The sequence below is a fragment of the Acanthopagrus latus genome, chromosome 6 (assembly GCF_904848185.1).
Source record: "Acanthopagrus latus isolate v.2019 chromosome 6, fAcaLat1.1, whole genome shotgun sequence".
Classification (NCBI taxonomy): domain Eukaryota; kingdom Metazoa; phylum Chordata; class Actinopteri; order Spariformes; family Sparidae; genus Acanthopagrus; species Acanthopagrus latus.
In genome coordinates this window covers 24,553,388-24,576,123 of record NC_051044.1, presented here as the reverse complement: position 1 = coordinate 24,576,123, position 22,736 = coordinate 24,553,388, and the positions used below count along the sequence as shown (strand labels likewise).

The window sequence follows — 22,736 nt, the reverse complement described above, 5'->3', positions numbered from 1 at the left end:
GTGTGTGTTTGTGTGCGCTCACTTCCCATCGACTGATGAGAACTAAATCTAAGCAGCCCGGGGAAGCGTGGATTAATCGAAGACGCTGGCAGACAGATTCCTCCACCGCTGCAGGCAGCACCAGTCGGACAGCTGGTCAGTCAATGCCCCGTTTTTTCGATACATATCTGTGCGTAGGCGAGTGTGTGTCGAAAACACCCTCACACTCGTCACCCATGCACCACGGGGGTGTGAGGTCAGACCAGGCCAGGCGCTGCTACTCTGAATAAATGATGCAGTGAAAAAGTAAATTAGTTTGAGGCAGTCTTGTAATAGAGTAAAATAGTAATTATTCGGCTCCTAGTCAACTCATTAAAAAACTAAATTACGAATTACTTTTACCAAATAGTAATGCACTCCTGTGATAGGGGCTTGTATGACTTCGAGTGTTTTCCACAGATATGCTTTGCATGGAAGGGCCACCCAGGCCACCGTCCAGCCGCTCAGTGGGAGTAGATAGACTACCTTCGACCAGGTGCTTTAAAATGTTAGAGGTGTTGTTTGTCAACTGGCACTGGTTAGATTTCTCAACACCTCTCAGATTTCTGTCTTTCTCCTGAGAAGCAGCGAGAAAGATTTTCATCTGAAGTAACTTCACCTGTCTGCCGCCATCAGGGGCCATGCCCGTTTCTCTGACAGGCCATTATTCCAAAAAACAAACGGCCAGTGCTCCGAAGCTACACGCTCTCCCTTCAGTTGTTAGTTCCGTGGCTCCTGACCCTGTCCATGGTGCTGAAAATACAGAGGTTATGCAAGGCTATCCTTTCTGGCCTTACACCAAAAAACTTTTTAAAATGATTTCCATTGACAGAATAATATCAGAAGAAATTTAGATGAGGTGGAAATGTTGATAAAACTCTAACCCACTGGAGGAGGAATTTTGAGAGAAAAAGGGTAGGTGGTACAGGCGCTGAGGTTTGGAAATAAGAGCTTAATTTAGAGACAGTGGGATTTGTGTGTCCGTCCAACGGGACTGCTGGGGTTCTGAAAATTATGGGTAACAGCATCATGGCAGCCATCATCATGTGATATGTCCAAAAATATCTACATATGAGGTCTGATCAAGCTTTGCACCTAAACAGGAGTAGAGTCTAAGGATCTCTGCGGCTGAACAAAAGGAATTATTTAACCCAGCTACTAAAAAAATAATAACAACAAAAGGAGCCAGTCTGTCAGTGATGGTAAATGAGTAATTCAATTAAGAAAATAAGAAGTTTGAATACTTGTTACTGCAAAAAGTAATGAAGCTCCTATAACACGACTCATTACAGCACTCTGTTTTGGGCCCAACCCAAAGACCGAGTGAACATTTTAGAATTTTTGAATTCTGTATTTTTTCCCCTACAAACTGAAGCAGGAGGCGCCTCTCTTTTTTTTCTTTTCTGTTTTTACCTCATGATACTTAAATTCCTTCCCTTCACTCACACTCCCTTTTAGAAAAAAAAAAGAAAAACCCATTAGGCCTGGGACAAATGGCTGATGGGACAGGAAGGACTCAATAATTCAGCAACCATTGTTTCCTCTGATGTGCACCGTGCTCTCAATTGACCCCTGCTCCTCCTCTGTTGTTTTCGCCGCACCGGCTTGATGGATCCCATCACTATGAAACAACTGCGAAGATTCCGGAGTCCCCACAAAATATAAATAAAAACACAGCTAGAGGCGGCGACTGTAGCGACTGCATTATGTATAAACACGTACGCACGCATGTCAGCCAAAATGAAACAAGCAGACGAAGACACACACAGATAAGCGCGCACGCCCTGGACTTCTACATAAATCAACTCCTATCTGTTTATCGGCGCCGGGCGAGCTTCTGCCCCACAGCTTAAGTGTCACTCAGCGATAAATTAATTACTGGAGCACTGCTTGTTTCTTCACCAGCAGCACACTTCTCTTTACCATACAGTGAACTTGCATGCACGCATACGCGAGCGTGCGCGCGCTCCGGCACACGTCCAAATCACCCCAACTAGAAAAAGCCGTGATCCAATCCCTCTCTCTCCCATTAAAGAGCTTATTAAACTGCTGGATCTGCCAAGCGCTGTTGACTTCTGTGATTTAATGAAATTATCAACAGCAGATCTCTGGGGGTGTGTTCGTGTGCCGCACAGTAACACAAGCGAGGTGACCGTTAATAGGCACGACAGGCCATCGGCTCACCAGAGGAATGTGGTGTAAGAGGTTGTAATGATGTGGCAAGCGCTCAGAAATCACTCACATTCTTACTCAATTATCTGACATCCATTACTGCCTGCTGACAGTGTTGACCAAATAAAGGACCGCCACAGACAGAAGAAGCAGCTCTACTACCGGACGGAGGGTCTGTGCTTGGAACGTTTGGCCTTGCTCAGACAGGGAAACCATCAACATGGAGGTTCGAGGCTGACTTGAACAGTCATTCTACAACACAATGTGCGTCACAGTCCCTTCATGCGACACATGAAAAACTCGAGGATGAGTCAGGAGTCTCACAGCCTGAGGACAAAAGCTGCTGCGTAGTCTGGTGGTACGGCAGCGGATACTTCTGTATGTTTTGTCAGGCGGCAGCAGGGAGAACAGATTGTGATTAGGGTGGGTGTTGTCTTTTAGTACCCTTGAGGCTCTATTCTGACCCCTCACTTCACAACTATCACTGATGCTCTGTAGGTGGGTACTGGTGATGTTCTGGGTGGTTTTCATCACCTCCTGCAGAGCCTTCCTTTCGGGGGCCGAGTACAAACCATGCCACTTTAGGATGTTTCCAGTCAGGATGCTTTCCATTGCTCCCCTGTAAAAGTTAATGAGAGCCTGACACGGTGTCTTTGTTCTGTTGTTTTTATGACCCGCGTGGTGATGTGGGATGACTATAGCAGGTTCTCTGTGGACCTATAACTGCTCAGCACCACTAATGTAGGGAGCTTCAGCGGGGAGATGCAGGAACCAGAGGCTGAAATCAACATGGCCCGTAGCCCTGAGCAGTGCTGTGATTGGCTAGTTTCCACATTGTATGTACTTGAGGGGAGCTGGAAACCAGAGCCCCTTGAGTAGAGAGAGTCGAGTCATCTCCTCTTAATCAGCTTCTTAATAGTTACTAGAACTTAGCTACAAATACTAGCAGCCCAGTACTGTGAATAAATGAAATTTAAACTACTACCGGAAACAGACATATTAGGTGACATCAGGTAGGAATCAGTCCGTATTAGCTCTATTAAGCAGTCACGTACTTAAAAAATACAAGCGGCAGACAAACAGAGATGACCTGCGAAGTTTGTTGATCTCTACTCGTCCTTCGTGTTGCATGTTTCTCACCTCAGCACTTTGACAATGAAATCTTATCTATCGCCTGAGTGTTGTGCGATTCAGCATGGGGCTGCTGTAATTATTGCTCTGAGTAATTATTTTTTTTCTCCAGTCGGAAGACTAATCCATCATATTGATAGTCCACATAGATCCCTATGGGGAGTGCACGTTGCCTGAATATTTATACACTACGTGGTAAACCACGTTTTCCTGAGTCATTCATTCAAACTGTGCGAGGTGATATTTTTTCCCTCCGTGCCACAGCAAATCCTTCTTTGACAGCCACCTGAAAGAAACAAAGAGATTTCCCCGACTATGTATTGCTCATTGGCGGTTTTTCCGACTGTGCGCTGAGAGCATCACCATTTGAAGAAAAAGAATAAATCCTTCTACTTTTATTTTTACCTTCCCCCCATTTTTTGGGGGACAGGGCGTTTGGGAGTGATTTCAAGGATTATTCAAGGCTCTTAATAAACCAATACTATCACTGTGGCAGATGAAAGCACACTCTCCCACACATCCCTAAAAGAAAAAAAAAAAATAAATAAAAAAAAAAACACTGAAGTTCAGAGCTCAAAGTACTGTAAGATAACGCTGAGACATGTTTCTGCTCCTGTCTCGCCATGGCCAATTGGATTAGTTGAACCAATGATAAACCAGAAAAAGCGAAGGTCTTTCTCTGTTGAAGCAGGAGCATGTGCTACATTAAAAGCCTCTTCCACTTCATAGAAATGCGAAGAAGCAAACAAGTGAGACAGACGGAAAAAAAAAAAAAAATCCTTTTAGTAAGTGAGGCGCTGGCTGTTCCTTTAGCGGCAATAAGCCTGCATAAGACCACTTGGCTCACAATATATAATGTAAAAGTGGTTGGCTGTGGGAGCTATGTGACCATGGAAAGGTGATGCATGATGGATGGAAACACCGCTCTCCCCACAAAGGCTGAACGCTGTGAGAAGACCCTGCACACAGCGTCTTGAGTTCCATCTACCACATCGGTTAACAATTCTTTTCTTCGTTCCTCTGGGAGCTATCGGCTACATACAATACGAGGTCAAATTCTGTCTGTGTTGCCCCAGCTCTGCTTCACAGGAATAAGACCTGTTATGATCGAACCTAGAGGAGTATTTTCTCAGTACATAATGGCAGTCAGAATATGCTTCATCAAACGTAGTGAACATCTGTGGAATATTCAGAAGTATGGTTCTTTCATTGGCTTGCACCGTGAAATGCAGATTGGCAAAATCTCTGCATGCTAACGATCCTGATTAATTTAAATCCACACTCACAAAACAGGGATATTAACAAACCACCGCTCCAATCCAGTGTTGCAATGCAACATTTAAAGTACACTTACTCAAGTACTGTGCTTAACTTTAATTGTGAGGTACTTGTACTCTTCTTGAGTATTTCCATTTTCTGCTACTTCATACTTCCACTCCACTATATTTTGGAGGCAAATACTGTACGTTTTACTTCACAGCATTTATTTGATAGCTTAACTTACCAGTCTTTCAGATAACATGCGGCATCAGAGCCAAGGGACCACGTGTCAATTCATTTATCGGTAATTGTGGGGAAAAAAAGAACATCGTATATCAGATCTAATAATCAGTCGAACAATCTGCAAAGTGATTAGTTACTAAAAAAGGAAAATTAAATATTTACTTAGTAGAAGTGTAAACCTACAGCAAATGCAGATACTCAACTGAAGCACCTTGAATTTGTACTGTTACAGGACTTGAGAATATTTACTTAGTTAATATCCTGGTTAAAACACTGATAAATTATGATAATGTAGTGAAGAAAAAAATAAAATACAGGCATGAGTGTTTTATAATAATCTGAGTTACACAAAGAATTCTATTTGAGTTTTCTGTTAGAGTTTTCCACTGATGGAGTGTAACTAAGTACATTTTCAGGACGTTTTACTATCCATGCTGCTTTACATGTTCACTCCACCACATTTATTTGCTAAATTTAGTTACTAGTTATTTTGCAGATTACATGTTGCATCAGAGCCAGAAATATGTCTAATTTCCTTTTTACTTTTCATAGTTGAGTCCATACATTAATACTTTAACTCAAACACCATTTATCTAGGTGACTTTCACCTTTCCTGATGTAATATCTTCACACAGAATATTTTCCTCAAGTATGATTTGAGTGTGTTTTACAACCCTGCTCCAATCTATACATAGTGTATAGAAAGAGTTGTGTTTGTTGCATGATGATGGTCAAATACAGCATAATCAACTCTCACTGTTGGATTTACATAAGGCTTTATATCACCGTTTTATATAACAAAGTATCCAAACACTGCACCTGGATACCAGTGAAAATAATTCTAGATATAGCACCAGCCACGCAGCCAAGACACACACCTACACCAACTCTTTCTCCCACACACACCCAGGCAGTGTGTATGTTTCCATTACACACTTTTATTCCATCTCCTGTTTTCTTCTCTACTGTAATTGGAAAGCCAGTGAAGGCTTTCTGAGAAACATGACCACGCAGCGAGGGTAAGGCATCCAGGCAGGAGATATTAAAATGTATAAGTTTCACCTTTTTCTTCAGTCTTTTTTTCTTTTTTCTTTTCCTTTTTTTTTTTTTTTTTTTTTTTTTGCAATGGCAGTTCAGACTGGGGTGGGTGTGAAGCCACAACCACAGAGGCTAGCGGGGGCAGACCTCTTCTCACATCTTCTCCCCCTCCGGTGTCTTCCCACGTCTGTCCCGGATGCTCATCTCGTGGGTATGCTAAAGTTTAATGTTGATGAAAGCCGACTGACATCATGAGAAATTAATGTTACACATCAGCCAGAGTGCTGCTGCAGCTCAGGGTGGAGAAATGTGATCTTTCACTCCTCCTCTGGGGAATGGTTTTGACTGTAGTCTATGCTATAGGTCTGGGCGATATGGCTAGCCATTCATGTATGACGTAGTTAAAATTATCTCAATCTTAAATATCTGCAGCAGGAAAATGCAACACACACATTAATGCAACAGTACTATTAAGTCAATACAGCAGATATAATGACCCACCACTGACAGGAACCGTTTCATAATTTCACTGCACGATGACTACCTCAGGCACATGTGGCTGTAATAGTTACATACTTTTCCCCCAGTAAGGTTTAGAATTCAGAATTTTAATTGTTGTTGAGTATTTTCAATGTGGAGTATTACGACTTTTACGAAACCCTACTTTAATATATGTGTGCACCCGTGTGTTACTGTCGGTCACTTTCTCGTGAAAGTGGCATAAAAAAAAATGTTGTGTGTGTGTTTGGGTGATGCTATTATAGCACAGTAGTACAAAATCAAAAGGGATACTCGACTTAAACATGATTCTGCCTCTTTTCACATATCTTGAGAGAGAAAAAAAGATGTTAAAAAAGCATCCATGTTTATTGGCCAAGGTGTAGGCAGACACAACCTGCAAAAGAAACAGTAAAGCTACGCAAAACTCTCGGGTTCCAAGTTTGAACTGGATAGCAATCCATCCTTGAGCTTGAGTTCTGAAACGACATCTGACTTTTTGAAGAAGGCCGGTCCTTGTTCAATAAGCAGTCCAAAGTTAAACTGGAAGAGCAGTTATATACTTGTTTTCCAGTGGTTGTGGAGACATTTTCAGCAAAAATAAAATTAATCTTCACTTTTTTTCGAATGGTGGGAGCAGATGAAGATGTACTGAAGTCGAGCAAAACAGTAGTTACTTCTACTGTGTTCTGTGTTGATTCCTCTACTTTCATTTGCTGAAACATTTATCACAGTAATGACGGTATTTCAATATGTCATAGAAGAATGTGAAACCTGTGATGGTGATGATACCTGTATAGCACCCAGCTTTAGTGTGTTCATGTTGAAGTTACTACTGCATATCATGGGCACGAGGGGTAAAAGGTCTCAGGAATGTCTCTCATTAAGGTTGGCACACTGTAGGAGCATTTTGCATATGTAAATATTGGTTTGCCTGAAAAACGCATGGACTTATTAGCAACACACGTCCTGGTCCCTGCAGACTAATTAGCGCACAGGCATCCCCACCTTCAGACTAACACCTAACTTTGTTCTTCTTATGTGCCAGTCCTGTAATTAGCCAAGAGGCTATTTTTACTGCCAAACATTGTTTTGTTTTGTTTTGTTATCTCTTCTTTTATGCACCGTCAGCCTGAACAGAGGCCACAGGAAACGGTTCAAACGGTGACGTTCTGTGCTAAAGATGTGTCTGGTTGTTTGAAAACGGGCCTCATTTTACGGCAGAACATTACACGGTACTTTGTCGCGCAAGTGGACTTAATTACTTCTGCAGCCAAACTGCCCATTGTCAGCATTCAGCTGGAGAGACTGGAGAGTTGACTTGCTTCTTCCTCTGGATAATTAGCATGTAGATGCAACACTGGTGGAAAACAAGCGTTGCGAAAATCACTGTCATGAGGAGCATAAATTTTAGACCGCATGTTTATTTTACACAGCGCTCCCCTCTACACAACTTTCACATCTTAATTTCATCGCGCAGATTTCGACAGTATACATACACATAACTGTTTAGCTGTGATGTTTTCTCTATTTCTGCCAGTCTCTCTTCTCTCTCCTGCCCAGCCCCCAGAAATCTCTCATTTAAAAACAAAAAAAGAAAAGGCCCTGTTGTAACCCTCTCTTTGCCTTATTAACACATGCCCTGTTTCCCTGCGTGGCAGCTGGTGAAACAAGAGGGCGGGGACTCCTATCTCCTCTCCTCACTGTGTCGCTGTCAGTGTATTACTTTGTAATCTGTTGTTTTTTTATGCTATCTACAGCTGAGGGTGGGGCGGCGGTGCAGGTGGGGGAGTGGGGGTGGTGTCTTGGATGAAAGCTGGTGGGACAATTTATCATTCTGTTTCTCCCTTGTCAAGTCAGAACCCAAGACTGTTCCTCTCTTAGCCAAAGAGCGGTGATAACAATAGGCAAACAGTGGAGCCGTCTCTAACATCTGTATTTCACACACAATCCCCCGCTGACTTGAGTTTGAACATTCCCCCTGCAGCCCTTGACACAGCAAGCTGTCTGCCTCCTTACTTTGGCAGTTGCTGCACACAAACATGCACGGAGACGCACACCAGGAGCCTGCACATACCTCAGAAGAGACGCAGATAAACAGCGGAATAGATAAGCAGCCAACAAGATGAAATGTAGAAACCATTTCACTTGACGTTCCACATTCCCACACTCCTCCAGCTCTGCAATGAGAGCATCATCTCTGTTGTTGTCTCTGTCTGCTGCGGGGCTCTGAGTAGATGCCTTAAGAAATGACTGATCACAGGTAATTAAGGGTGGAGGTAATGTAGAGGGAGGGGACATCTTATCGGCAGGTGATCAGGAGCGCCCTGCGGGAGTGGAAATTGGTTCAAAGACTCACCGTGGATGAAGTGTCAGACGAGAGCCTAAGACCAACCGCCGGAAAAAAACAACACACATTTGGTTGAATTTACGTGTTTTCTGCCCACTATGCAACTATACTGCTTCCTGCGGGCACCATTTTATCATTCACCTCACACACTATGCCTGGAGACATTTTTTCTTCACTTCGCACACACGTTTCCTTTCCATGCTGGAATCTGTAGCACTGAAAGTCTGGATGTTTGTGGCAACTTTACCGGCGGTGTCACATAAAGTGTGTACTCGCCGGTTTTAAAAAAACTAAAATAAAAAAATCTCCCTTAAGATTTTGATTCAACATTTTTTTTGAAACTCTGGCATTTGTAAAAAAAAAAAAAAAAAGTTGGTTCTGCAGTGGGGAATAGCAATATAGTCCAAGACGTGAGTCTGAATAAAGTTTCTCTCTTGGTCTAAGGGCTTTTACTATTCATGCTATTGACATCTTTAGATATTAAAAAGCCTGCTGTTTGGGCTTCCCTGCTGAAAAAAAGGTACAGCAGGTGCTCTACTTATTCAGTTATCTAAAAACTGACAGAATAACCAAGACACATTTATTTCTGGGGACTATAACTTATAGTTGAATAGTTTGTGGAAGAAAAGAATAATTATATTTTTATAGAACACTTCTATACAGTAGTATGTCTGTAATTTACAACACATCTCATAAACATATTCCTTTGATCTCATTCACCACATCCTGCGGGTACAGCCATTTAAATCAAAGACGTAATTAATCATCATAAATTGACCTTGTTAGCTAAGTGAAATAACCAGCAGCAAGTTGCCAGACTATTAGCATTTGAATCAATGGACATGTGTGGAACGCAATATGATTTAGAATCACCCATCTACATCAGTTTACTATGCCTTTCACTGACGACTACAAGGTCATATTGATCAAATCTAATGTGGACAAATCATTAAGAAAAATAACATCTTCAGAGCTTGTAAAAAGATGCAGAATAAAGTGTCTCCTTTTCTTAAAAACATGATCGTGATTATGAATTATACATGTGAAAATGTTTGTCGGGTCCAAAATGACGGTTTCGCTTATTTGTGCGTAAGAATTCTGACAGGTGGTTCTAGCTTCCTACAAGGTTTGTGAGCCAGTAGTGTTAGGCGTTAACTGGTATCACGAGGAATTTCTCTTTTGTCAGCGTTCAACAGTCTTGGTAATTGCCATGTGGAACAAAGTATTATTAATAAAAGCTAGCGTAGGCAACATTAATCTTAGCTAACATACATATACTGACATAGGTGCACATTTGAGGTACTTCTATTTTAACCCAGTAAGTTATAAGGTTATTAGTACGTTCTACTTTCTACTGTATGATAGATACAACATGAATGAATGGTGCCACTTTTCATAATGAGCACTTCTACTTAAGACAGCTTAAGAACCTTTTTGCTGGTAATGCTTCCATACTTTTCGACGCGTAACTTATTATTTCGAACTGTGCTGTTGCTACATTTACATACAAAAAAAACCCTTCTCAACCACTGTTGCTTGGGCAATAGTAGCATGTTTAGTAGAAAGCAGGGCCGAAAAATGACACATTTTTATAGATGCCTTTACTGCATCTTTTAGTATTTAATACACATTTCCGTAGAGTAAAATTGCTACACAAAAAAGCACTCAACCATAAAGCTTGAAGTGAAACAAAACTTCCTGGGCTAGGTATTGCCTGCTTGGACCTTTACAGACAAGCAATTTTCTACCACCTCGCTCCCTTTTTCTTGATTCATATACATCCCCTTCACTAACTTCATCAGCTACTTCTTTGTTTAAATTTAGTTATATTTCCTCAGCAGAGTCCAGATTATGCAAACAATTTTCCCTGCCTCTGGCAATTTGGCTGGAGTTTGTCTTCTCTATTTTGTGGAAGCTGAAGCCTAAATTATTTACATTTAAAAGTTAGAGCACCCCACCACCCCCCACCCAGAAACAATGAGGGGCAGCACTCTTGTGTGGTTTATAATAATTGTTCAAGTAGGATCTTTTGTACTTTTTGTTCAAATTCTCATCTCAAACACAGTTTTTACCCAGCAGGACGTTATTTAAATCCAGTCTCAGAAGTTGTATTCCTCTCCACTCTTCCCTTGCAATTGGAACCATTAAGTTCATAAATATGCATCAGCAGATCAAATCACGCTTCTTTCAGTCTCGTCTCGCACTTTCGCATAGTTCAGTTTCCACCAAAATGCACTGAAGTCGAATAAACAAGCATAAAAAACCTCCAGTTAGAGTTTTGTGACGTTGTTGCATCAAGTGAACAGGCTGTCTCTGCCAAATAGATGAACAACGCAAATGGTACAAGTTTCTGCCAATTTGCATGATGAGAAAATGATATGCTGGGCAATGGCCCTGGTGTTGATGAAAAGAAATATGGAAAAATGGTTTCTATATTTAGCATCCCCACGAGCGCTGAGTCGGGGGTGGCTCTGGCTCAAGCTTTCTGTGAGCACTTGGATGAAACATTGGTGGATGCTGTTTTTAAACACCATCATTCGACAGCCATGGTAATCCACAATTTCAGGAATTGCTTTCTCGTCTTTAAGTGACACTGAAATAAATTGCAAAGATATCTCGGGGAGTAAAATGGGGAAAAAAAGTAGGTGTACGAAGCACCAAATACATCAATTTACATTCTTATGATAGATGTGGTTGGGGGTATAATATTTGTCCAGCAATGGGATGTAGAGGCCAGGAGCCGAGGCCTGAATTGGCCCCTTTAGTATCATCAGGTAGTGATTACCACTCCAGACCATCATCAGTGCTGCCTGGTCCAGCCCTCTCTTCTACTCTCACCAGGAGAGAGCCAAGCAGCCTGATTATAACCTTTACGAGTACAGGTGCAGCGTGTGTGTGTGTGTGCGTGTGTGTGTGTGTTTGTGCAGCATGTGTGTGTTTAGGCAGATTATAGAGTATACTCTGCAGGCACACTGCTGTAGCATCCACCTCTGATTAACTCAGTGGGGGTAAAATGACTGTGAGGGCTGCATGGGGACTGGGATGAAGAGGGCTCGGAGAGGAAAATAATAGTGCAGAGAAGAAGTAGGGCTGGCTGGGGGGAGTGGGTGGACAATTTGATGAGACTGTCCACTTTGTGTGTGTATGCTTGTGCGTCTGAGACACACTACACGCTATGTTTTAGTATGTACAGATAGTATAAGCCTGTTTGTCTTGTAGAATAAGCCAATATGAGCAAGCCAAACCATAAACAAAATGACAGTGACAGAATTTCATCCATAGGATTTGTGTACATGACCACGAATTGTACTTTATTTACACAAATAAGTGGCTATGGCTATACTGATCAATGTCACTTATGTGTATGTTGATCTTAAGGGTGCAATATGTAATTTCAGTTCACAACACTCAAAGAATTTCTAAAAATCATCAACAGAATGTGAAGAATTAACAGGTCAAAGACGTCTATATACTGCGTTGACGACCTCTGCTGAAGATAGCATGCTAACCAGCTAGCGTCAGGCATTAAAATTTCTTTCTCCCAAAGCTACTGTGATAGCAGTGTTAACACAAACACCGACACCTCGCTGCAAAGCTAACTGAGCTAACGAGCTAACAGTAGCTACAGTAGCTTCATGAATGCATATGAAGAATATTATTAGCAAAAAAGGTCCCAGTTACTGTGGTGATATGATGCCTCTATTTGCTGAGAGTATGAATTCAAGGTGGCAGATTTTTACATATTGCACGATAAAATGTTGTTCATGTCTTAAATATTAGGCGTTGTATTGGACAGTAGCCCAAACAGAAGATGGTTCACAGGTAGGCCTACATACGTGGGTACAGCGCTATGAATAGCCACAGCCGTCCGTAACGGTTGCATGTCTTGGCAGCTGTTCTGATGCTGTTGGAGAACCTCACTGATGAAACACAATAGGTTGCATTTCTCCTTCTCTGCCGTTATCTGCACTGACAGGTCTTACGAGTCATGTACAAGTACAATTATCAAAATAAATATGATAATAGCATATGCACAGCTTTATAAATCTGATGGAAAGAATGCGTAGGTGCATATGTGTTTCTTTCTCTCCGTCACAGTTTCAGTCCTGAACCTACACAGAGATTTTATGCATTATGTCCCTCGACTCCACTGTCAACACTGTAGAGTTTCATTTTTCAAGAAAAGCGGTGCAGGCACGAAAGATAGCTGCTCTGAGTCAAGTACACAAATTCTGTAGATTATATTTCCTGACATTTTCATGAATTGCCATGCCACTACAGTATACTGGAAAGCCACTTGAAAGGAAGAAATGCCTTAGATACGGCAAATTCTTCGCAACAACCAGCAAAGTCCACGTTGCCCCTCTTAAAAAAATGCATTTGTCTGTTATTTTAAGTGAATATTTCACAATGTACATGTTTATCTTAGGGCAAGCATTTTAGGAAAACTGCTTTTGTTCTCTCAGTCTTTTCACACAGGCAGAGCATGATGGAGCGACTTGAATTTTATAAATATTTCCCGTTGCTCTGGCTGTGTAAAACCATCATTGCAAATCTTGGCATTTTCCATTACAGCTTGACAGCTTCTCTCTGAAGTTTGAAAACATCGCCTCGTATTTTTCTCAATCCCTTTGGTCCTCAGCCTCATAACCGGGCTAGGAAAATCCAAGGCAACAAGTTGAGCCTAATAGGCAATTAGCTTTTCAATAAGCCCTACTCACTGTGATTACTGGACTACATTAGTCTGTGATTCTCAGTAAGAAATGGTTGCGAGCTAGATAATCACGGCCATGTTTGAAAGTAATTAAAGTTTTGGTGCAGTCAAAAGTATTTTGCAAGTCAAGGTAGAGCTTATATTTACAGATGGTGTGTCCCTGTACACAAATACCCCTGGAAGCAAATTGAATTTAAGTTTTTTTTTTTTTTTGAGTTTACCACTAGACCAAGAACAGAGCATTTCTCCAGGGGTGCTTGGTTCAGGTTCACTTCACACATTTCGTGTTGTCTCTACACAGCACTCGCTGACACGGCCCTTCCTACTCTCATTTGGAGAGACTTCATAGTGCGTGCCTCTGCTTCTCAGTGTCCCTGGCCTCTCCTTGGCCCCCATCTCTTCCTGTTTCCTTGCATCAGCTCCATTTTTGTCTCAGGGCGTCTGTGAGCTCCAGTCGTTCACCCTGCTCTAGCCTGAGCCGGGGGATCGATGAGCAGCCGTGCCTCTTACTGTAATCAGTGACCCGTTCCCCAGCCACCGTTTGACCCCTGACCTCTTTTCCCTCAGCTCTGAACACGGAGCTTTATTTCTGCGGAGCCAGGTCCATCAGGTCATAATGATTTCAGTTCACTCGGGTCACAGCCTCTGAGCCAACTCAAACTCCTGAAGTCGTGACTGATTTTGCTCCAGATATTGCTCACATTTTCACACAACTGGCATAACCCAGCCAGTTTAGCAGAAATGCACACGCTGAGAACATGTTGCAGGGCTCACAAAAGGCAGGATGTTGCAATTATTTTGATTACCCGAAGCATCTGAGGGCAGCTCTTCAAGCGCCATTGTGCTTGCGACAGACACACAATGCATTCCTGCCTGACCAGACACTTTGTGTAGCCGGGTTGCATCCTCTGAGAGCCTCAAGTATCTAGGCTACATACCTGAGGGTGTTTTGATAAATCATAACTTAGGTAGTCCAGATATCTGTCTCCATGGCAACCCTCAACCTTTGTGCATAGTATCTGCAGCACCGCATAGCATCGCATGGCTCTCGGCATCTAAGGGCAGCAAATATTGCACACTTCCTTAACAACTGGTTATCGAAGGACGAGAATTCGATGTCGGGGGTCAGGAAATAAATAGAAGGTGTGGTCCGCACATGGTAATATTCAGGCTGTGTGTCACTGGACCTCGCTCTATTTCAGGCTCGGCAGTTTATTGGGTGAAGACCCCTTGGGGTAATTGTGCAGTGTTTGCATAAGCCCCATGGATGCTCATCTAAAAACACATCCACTGCTCAATAGCTGCTGAAATCAGATGGCAGACAAAAGATTCCAGCTAATTAAGTGTTAGACAATAAGGGCACGGCTGTCAGACGATGCTTTACTTCTGGCAAAGCGGTGTGACAGCACTGCTGATGTTGAATAACAACATTGGTCGTGCCGTAATGTTTGAAGAACAGGTTTTGTGCATAATGCTGGAGGTTGATGGGGTCATTATTTACAATAACAGTGCTCACCCTGAGATGTTGAATGCTTCATATATCATCTGTGAATCATCTAGGCGGAGTGATTTACTTGTCCGTGTCTGCTGCTGCTGCGGCTCCTCTACAGTAAGAGCTGATAGCAATCATGTCAAATCCTGCTGGCTTTCGAACACACATTTGTGAGGGCGTGTTCGTACTCTCTATAGCACTCATGCTATTTCCATGCGCAGTGAATCATTAAATTACAGTGTGAAATGAAAGGAGTTCCCCACAGACGTGCACAGTCATAAGTGCAAATCTCTGGCGGATCGTCCTCCTCTCTGAATGTAAAGTGATCAGCCGTGAGTATTGTGTATGTGCCTTTAGTCTTACACACATCTGCCTGCCGCCTGTTCCACACGACCAATTTGAGCTGAATTTTCAAACGGACTTGGAAATATGTGTTGAGAGAGGGCTGATTGAGTTAAAAGGCTTCACTTTACTTAAGTTCAAAGTCAGAGGGCAAAGTTTACTCCATCTCGAAACACACTGATTGGCTTTAATGTTGAGATTTTGCTGTTTTCCTGTTATCTCCCATGTTTCATTTCCCATATATTTATTGTGTTATGTCCTAATCCAACAGGCATTTAAGACGGCAAGCAGGACATGTAGTGTTCCTAAGCTTCAACAAAAACACATTTATCATTTTGACATCACAATAATCACATTAAACAATTTCCATTATTTGTGCGTTGTAACATCTATGCCTGGACAGATCTAAAAATACAAAGACAGAAAAAATAATTGATCGCTAAGCTGTGATGTGCTACAATGGATGTCACACTGAAATGAGATTCTTTATAAAATTAGAGGTATTTATGTGACGGAGAAAGCGCGGCGAGAAATAAGGATTTTCACCGACAGTGTGAAGGGGGCGCTTTGTTTAGCTCCTATTAGCCAATGGGCTGCTTTGTCACTCCACATCAGCATCACCCAATGTCCACCAGGCCCTCACCCGAAGGTGAGTCAGAGTCAAAGCTGCCATTTGTTACTTAGGCACCAAGACTCAGCCACCCATCTCTTTCATGTTCTCCATCTATCGTCTTCCTCTCACAATCACATGAATAAGTCATATAATTGCAAGCGGCACACATTCCAAGCTTAGAGTGCCACATGCGGTGAACACAATGGAGACTGGATGCAGAAATGGAAGGCTAAAACCAGCCATTGTTTACTCTCCGAGGAGCCTAGCTTAGAGGTTGCATTAGGTGCTTAAAAAAGATTTTGTTTATTCCGGTGTAGAGTCAGTAAATAATAAATAATGAATTAATTGATTCCTTTCTTCAGGGGTCCTTTGCTTTGAAGCAAGGTGGGCTTTGAAAAACTTTGGCAACAGAGAGTATTTTGCCAGGTAGCTGCCTAATTACATTTCCAAGGCCCGGCTGTCTAATAGATGTTAGTTTTAAACTATCACAAAAGCTGCAGTCTGCCCTCTGAGGCACGTATGTCCTTTTTAATACCATAGTAGGGATTAATAACACTTTTGTTTGGCAAATTATTATTTTCAACTGAGCCTGTTAGTACACAAGCCAAGTCAAGGTATTTTTACACTTTTTTGTTAAGAATAAAAGGTCATAACAAAATTAACATTCATACACTGGTCAATAATCGTGTTGACCTTCGATATTTTATTTTTAAAGGCCCACTGTGTAAGAATTTTTTTTGTTGTGGAAAACTTTCAAAAAATGATTCAAACTCATCTACAGAATGTTTAAAAATACAAATGTGAATGCCACGAGGTGTAAATATTGTATTACAGAGATATCTAATGAAGTTAGCATGCTAACCAGCTAGCCCTGGTTGTCCCCGTCCAACATGCCAGTGCAAGTGGCGTAAATCACAACGCTCCTCTGGTGCTCTGCACTCCCAGTCTATATTGCTAGACGCACGGCTAACTGAGCTAACTAGCTCACGGCAGCTTCTCTTAGCAGTTACTCTTGTGATACGCAGCCCCTTGATGGGTGGCCAGTTCTCACACATTGCACCTTTAAACACAGATCCAGCGCTGACTTTGATCTGGCATAGCCGAGGAAACATTTGATCAATATCAGTTTCGGTTACTCTGAAACATTTATAGACTGCACTCGATTGTCTCTGCACCCTCTTGTTTTCTCCGCTTTATCTCCCTTTCCATCAGCAATTTTTCTGTTGCACCGATCGCTGACATATCCAATAACATTTTGCTCTGGACAATCATTATAAAAGCAAATTATGTAAGCACTTCCTCATTTACCTCAGGTCTCCTCTAAGCATAATTGAAATCAAAAAATTCAGTGTCCTCTGTGGATAATTGAGAGTTACTTGCATTTTTGAGTACAACGATACTAGACTGTCTGATAAATTGTGGCATTCAGGCATGGCGGCTGAGCATTATGAGAGTTATACATATTTCAATATCTAATCATCGGGCTGCTCTTGAGAGGACAGCGTCTTCATGAAACATCTGCAATTACATCTAATTGTATGTAACATCGTGTGAAGGCGCAGACGCCTTCTGGAAGCAAAAGCAGGAGGACAGTTACGGGGGCTGGCGCATAGATTACATATGATAACGAGGAGGCTGGCAATCAAACGCAATGACTGTAATGTGACAATAATCTGACATAATTACATGTGGATGAGTCATTATTTGTCTGTTTGCTCGTCTCTTAGATAACGGCAAAAAGAGACTGGCACTTTTAATGAGCTGGGAGGCGCTGGCAAACAGAGTATCACTGACTGAATGAGAACAAGCTTTAGGAGGTCGGGGGGGCGGGGGGGGGGTTTGTAACCACAGTCCTGCACTGAAAAGCTGCATGCATCGGTATGCAAAAAAAAAACAAAAAAAAAAAACATTTAATGTGAAAATGCATCCACACAGAGCAGCAGGGCACAAGAGAGGTAGCACAGCATGTTCACTCGCGAGTAAATGAACCAGCAAATATCTCAGCATGCACACGTCGATGTTAAGTGCCTCTCTTCAACGGGAAAAGTTAACTTACACCTCCTGGCTGCCGCAAAAGAGAGAAGAGCTGTGACCGCAGTCTGAGCAAAAAAAAAAGAGCAACCCCAAAACATTAAATGATACGTTGCTGCGTTTTCACAATGGCGCCAGACATTCCATTAACGCTAACAAGCATTCTTGACTTTCTCTTGACATTGCCCAATTCTCTCGTCTGAGTCATGCAAATGTGAGTGATTGTGAGTGCAGCAGCGTGGGTGTGTTTAATGTCCCAGCAGTTAAGACTAGTAGTGTAAACAGGCAGCCTAGCACCATCTGTTTCTTTATGGTTTGATTGTGTCTGACTCGGAGCCTCCCTTCGCTTCCTTCCTAATAGCGGCTCTCCGGAGACGACTCTGAAAAGGAGGCCTTACTTTTAAAGAACCGCATCCACCGCGCCGTAAAAGGCTCGAGCTGTCGTCCATTACGCCCGGCCTCGCTTGTTGATTCTCTCCCATGAGCGGTAATTGACTTTGCATGTGGCGCAGAATTCCAGTTAAAGGATTTGTGTGGCATTATTTAGAATTTGTCCGTTGAATGACTCGACTCGAGCCGGCTGCCTTCCCTCCTCCCGCTCCTCTCTCTCGCTCTCTCTCCCTCTCTCTCCCACCCTCCCATCATGTCTCCCTAATTCTGATTTCAATCACGGTTCTCTTGGATCTCCCCACCACCCCTCCGTACCACCGAGTGTCTCCTTGTTTAATCTATCATTTAAAAGCATTAGTTAGAGAGGGGCCTATTAAGAAAGAACCACCCTGCCCGATCCTCTCCTCGGCTGGTGTGGTTTTTACTAGAGGGATAAAAGTCTCCTGTAATCTCCCATCCTTTTTCCGGAGGTGCTAGGTTAAGTAGGTTAGCAATGATTTGGCATTTTAGAGTGCAGAAACAGGAGACATTAAAAGCCCTCACAAGTATGCTACACATTAAGATTGGATTCCTTCAGACCGAGGCTTATTGTAGACAACTACAGAGAGCAGGCAAAGAAAAGTACTGTAACGTGGTGAAAGAGGAGCTGCGTATCAGTCCGCTGCCGATCATCCTGTTGGTCTTTCTGATTTCCCATATCAAATGGTTTTGCAGCTTACAAGCCCCGGCGGCTCTGTTGCTCGCAACACGTACGAGCGGGTGCATGCGAATGTGTGCTTGAGCGCATGTGTAGGTAATATCTGTGTTTCCATCTCTAAGGGGCCTTAGCAGCTCGTATGTCTCCACCATGACGGATGGGGCCCAAGTGGTTTTCCCAGTGTGCTGCCGATCCCGTCACATCAACCTGAAATGTTGATAGTGCCGACAATCGGGAAGTCGAAGGCTGTTTTGTTGGCGCGCTCCTCGTAGGCAGCGCTGCTCATTGATTTGTGCTTGGGTTTTTGAGGGTTTGGATTTCCTAACGATTCACCTGCGGTTCTCTTCCTCTTTGACCAGAAAGAGCGTACCCTTGGGATGTTACTGTATGCGATATCTGTTTGGCCCATCTCTGCTGCAGTGAGGCTGAGACACTCCCGGACACTGTAAAATACGGATCTACACGCGCAGTATCAGCCCGCTACCCCCCCCGACAGGCACTAAGGGCATCAGCGTTTTATATTAAAAGAAAAATCCAGGCTTGTGTTGGGAATGCAGAAAATGTGCCCAAATTCATGCCCGTCCAGCGTTTCAGTCGTTCACAAATCTTCTGGACATAAATGCTAGAAAAAAAGGCGGTTTTCTTTATCCTTTTGCAAACTTAGAGGTCTCCAGCAGTCACACGAATCTGAAAGGCTCGATCGTGAGAAGTGTGACCGCCTTTCATTAAAGGCAGCTGTTTTGTTTTAATAATGACAGATATGACGTCCCGAGTTGAAAGTGGAATCAGGCAGACGGGAGACTGATTGACACAGCCGCGAGCGTCTGATAATTGCACCTGACTCCTTCAACAAACACAAAGACGACGAGGTGTCGAGTGGAAAGATAATGGTAGGGGACATCAAAGCATTAGTGGCAGCGCTGCAACTCTGTACACAGAGTGCCTCGCTATCGCTGTTATCGGTGCGTCGTGTCACTCAAACAATCTGGCGCCCATTAGAAGCCAATCATTCTGCGAGTAATGCTTTGATTTGAGGTGGCCGAGTCGAAGGAAATCATAGTCGAACACTTTTCTTTATCATCGATGGAGTAATCATGCTGGAGCGCACAATAGCCAAATAGCCCCTTTTTAGCTGACACGACCTTTGTCTGAGAGCAAAGAGATTTTTTTTTTTTTTTTCCGCTTTTGTACTGTTAGCTGAGTGAAAAGGAGTCTGATATAAGTCTGTCTGGTTTCGTAATGGCTTGCTGCCACAGGGACATGGTTTTGTTCATTGGAAATCTTAAACAAAGCACAAGGTCTTTTGGCCTCGTCTGATTTGGGACTGGGGAGAGCGGGATTGGCTATTATCTCGTGGGGTCTGCCGCCGAGGAGCACAGGGAGGCTGCAGCCAGACCCCAGGTGCACCGTCGCGCGTAGAGGAAATTGAGCAAACAGGAGATAAGTGAGATGGAGGGCTATCTCTCTCAGTAGGGCTGCGTCACGGAACCATCCCTCACCATTATATAGGAGGGTTCCCACTCCTCTCTGCTCCTATTCTCTCCCTCCTTCTCCTCTGATACCTTAAACATTGGTCCACACCAAGTGTCTGATAGTAAAGGACGTCTTGGGAGACTGGTCCTTCTTCGATTCCCCCTCTATACATAGCATCAAAGTGGATTACCGTGAGGCACCAACCTAATCAACAGCGAACACTTGCTATAATGCCGTGCAATGCATGCTATAAATATGACATATTGACACTGGTGGAGGTGAGAGGCAGCGACGGCAATGTTGGGAAAGGCATTTACAGTCTATGCGGCAGCTTGTGCACGAACACCCTGAGGCGAATGAGTAAACAGACAATGCTCAGTCAACGCCTGTGCTGGCAGTACAGAAATGTAGCAGACAGGCAAAGTCAGAGTGCAAGACAAGTCGCATTATGGTGGTCTCCCACTGCCTCGCACGGCTCTCAAATGAAGTAGGACATTATTAGAATCAACACATACATAAACATGTGCCGCATCCATGTCAGCTGGAGGAGGTGTACGGCCCCCGCCCACCCAGCCAGAGGAGATGGCAGCGACGGGGACGCGGGATGAGGGGTGGCCTGTGGTGGTCATCACTGCAGCTCACGAGCCTGCTGGAACAGAGCGGTAGTGGCAGGCTCCAGATGCGAAAGGGCCCGGAGGCCTCGAGCACCGCATGTCTCTGCCTATCACAACATACCCCCAGAGAGTGGGCGGGCGGGCGGGCGGGCGCTGCTGGCTCGAATACATCACTTAGATGGAAAAGAAGGGAGATGGTTGCACGCCTCCGAACGTAATTGTGTCTCATTTTTGGGAGGAAAAAATGGGAAATGTGGGGGCAGCTAATGACTTGTGTGTTAACTTGGTGGTACCCTTGAGAGAACAGACATGTCTGTGAGGCAGAGCAAAAAATAAAAAAAATAAATGATGGGGGTTGTGAAAGAAAAGAAAAGAAAAGTGAGAGTCTGAGGTTATCTTGATTGAAAAACCAGCACTGTACCTACTGTATTCAGGAACAGCTTACGTAAGAACAGATGATAAAAATGTCACCATATTGCATCATGCTGGTGGCCAGCCAACCTTTACTTCTGTCCCAGTGATAAAACACTTTTTCCTGCTAGCCATCTATGTCCTCTCTTTGCTCCCTGCTGTTAGCCTAAGTAAGGGTGCAATATGTAGGAACTATACCCATGTCAAATTCATGCACCAAACAAGTAGTCGACATTGTAACGCTAAAGTAACCACTAACAGACAGATCATTTTTTTCAAAAATAAAGGATGCAGAATAATCTTTTTTTCTTAAAAAAACATTATTTTGATTGAGAATTATTAATTTTACACTGTTTGTAGGTTAAAAAAATGATTGTTTTGCTCATCTCTGTGTAACAATTCTAAAAGCTGGTCCCAGATTCTAACAAGGTCTGTCAGTCAATAGTGTAATAGTGTTGTGATCACGTGGTGTCTGTGTTTCATCAGAATCAACTTGCCAGTCTGTTGGTGTGGCAGTGGGGCAGTGGACCGCCTTAACCACACCCCACTGCCACAGTCAGAATTTATTTATTTATTTATTTTTTAATTTGCTGATTCTTATAATATGTGCCCAGCATACTGTACTGTCCTAACATTAGCTAGCTAGTATCCATGAGGTTACCATTAGCTATTATCTATTGGCGATGGTATTGAGTGACATTACTATAGCTTGCGTTGGCGAGCAAGTGTAACTTTAATAAATATCTGTGCAACACAAAACATCATACATCTTTGACATAAGGCCAAAACTGTTATTTCTTGACATTCTGTTGATGATTTTAGTAAATTATTGAATTTTCAAAGAAAAATCGTACATATTGCACCTTGTGAATAATAATAATTAAGTAAATAAAAAAAGACTATACTGTGTAAATGGAGAAGATGGCTTTGTGAGTATATGCTGGTGTCCAATCTTGCCATCCTTTCCCAATTCAGCTGTGTGTTAAATGCAGATGTGCATGTTTTTTTTTTGTGCTCAGTAGTTGTCATTACCTCACTGTCAGTGGACATTCATGCCTTTCCTTCCCTTGGCAGCCGCATTAACTTGTGTCTCTTGTGCGTGGGTGACATTGTCATGAAAACACTGAACAAGTGGGAGGCTACTGCGCCTGCACTGACATGTGTAGTGTGATGACAGGCTGGCGATATGCTCATTATAACCATCACGTGTGTGGATGCCAAATCACCATGCCAGTCTATGTCAGCGTTT

The 22,736-nt window shown here is 43.0% G+C and overlaps 1 protein-coding gene across 3 annotated transcripts in view; it reads right to left on the bottom strand.

The window, feature by feature from the left end:
• LOC119020426 (chemokine-like protein TAFA-1) overlaps positions 1-22,736 on the bottom strand; it is a 121,176-nt gene that overhangs the window by 68,122 nt on the left and 30,318 nt on the right. The window lies entirely within an intron of this gene.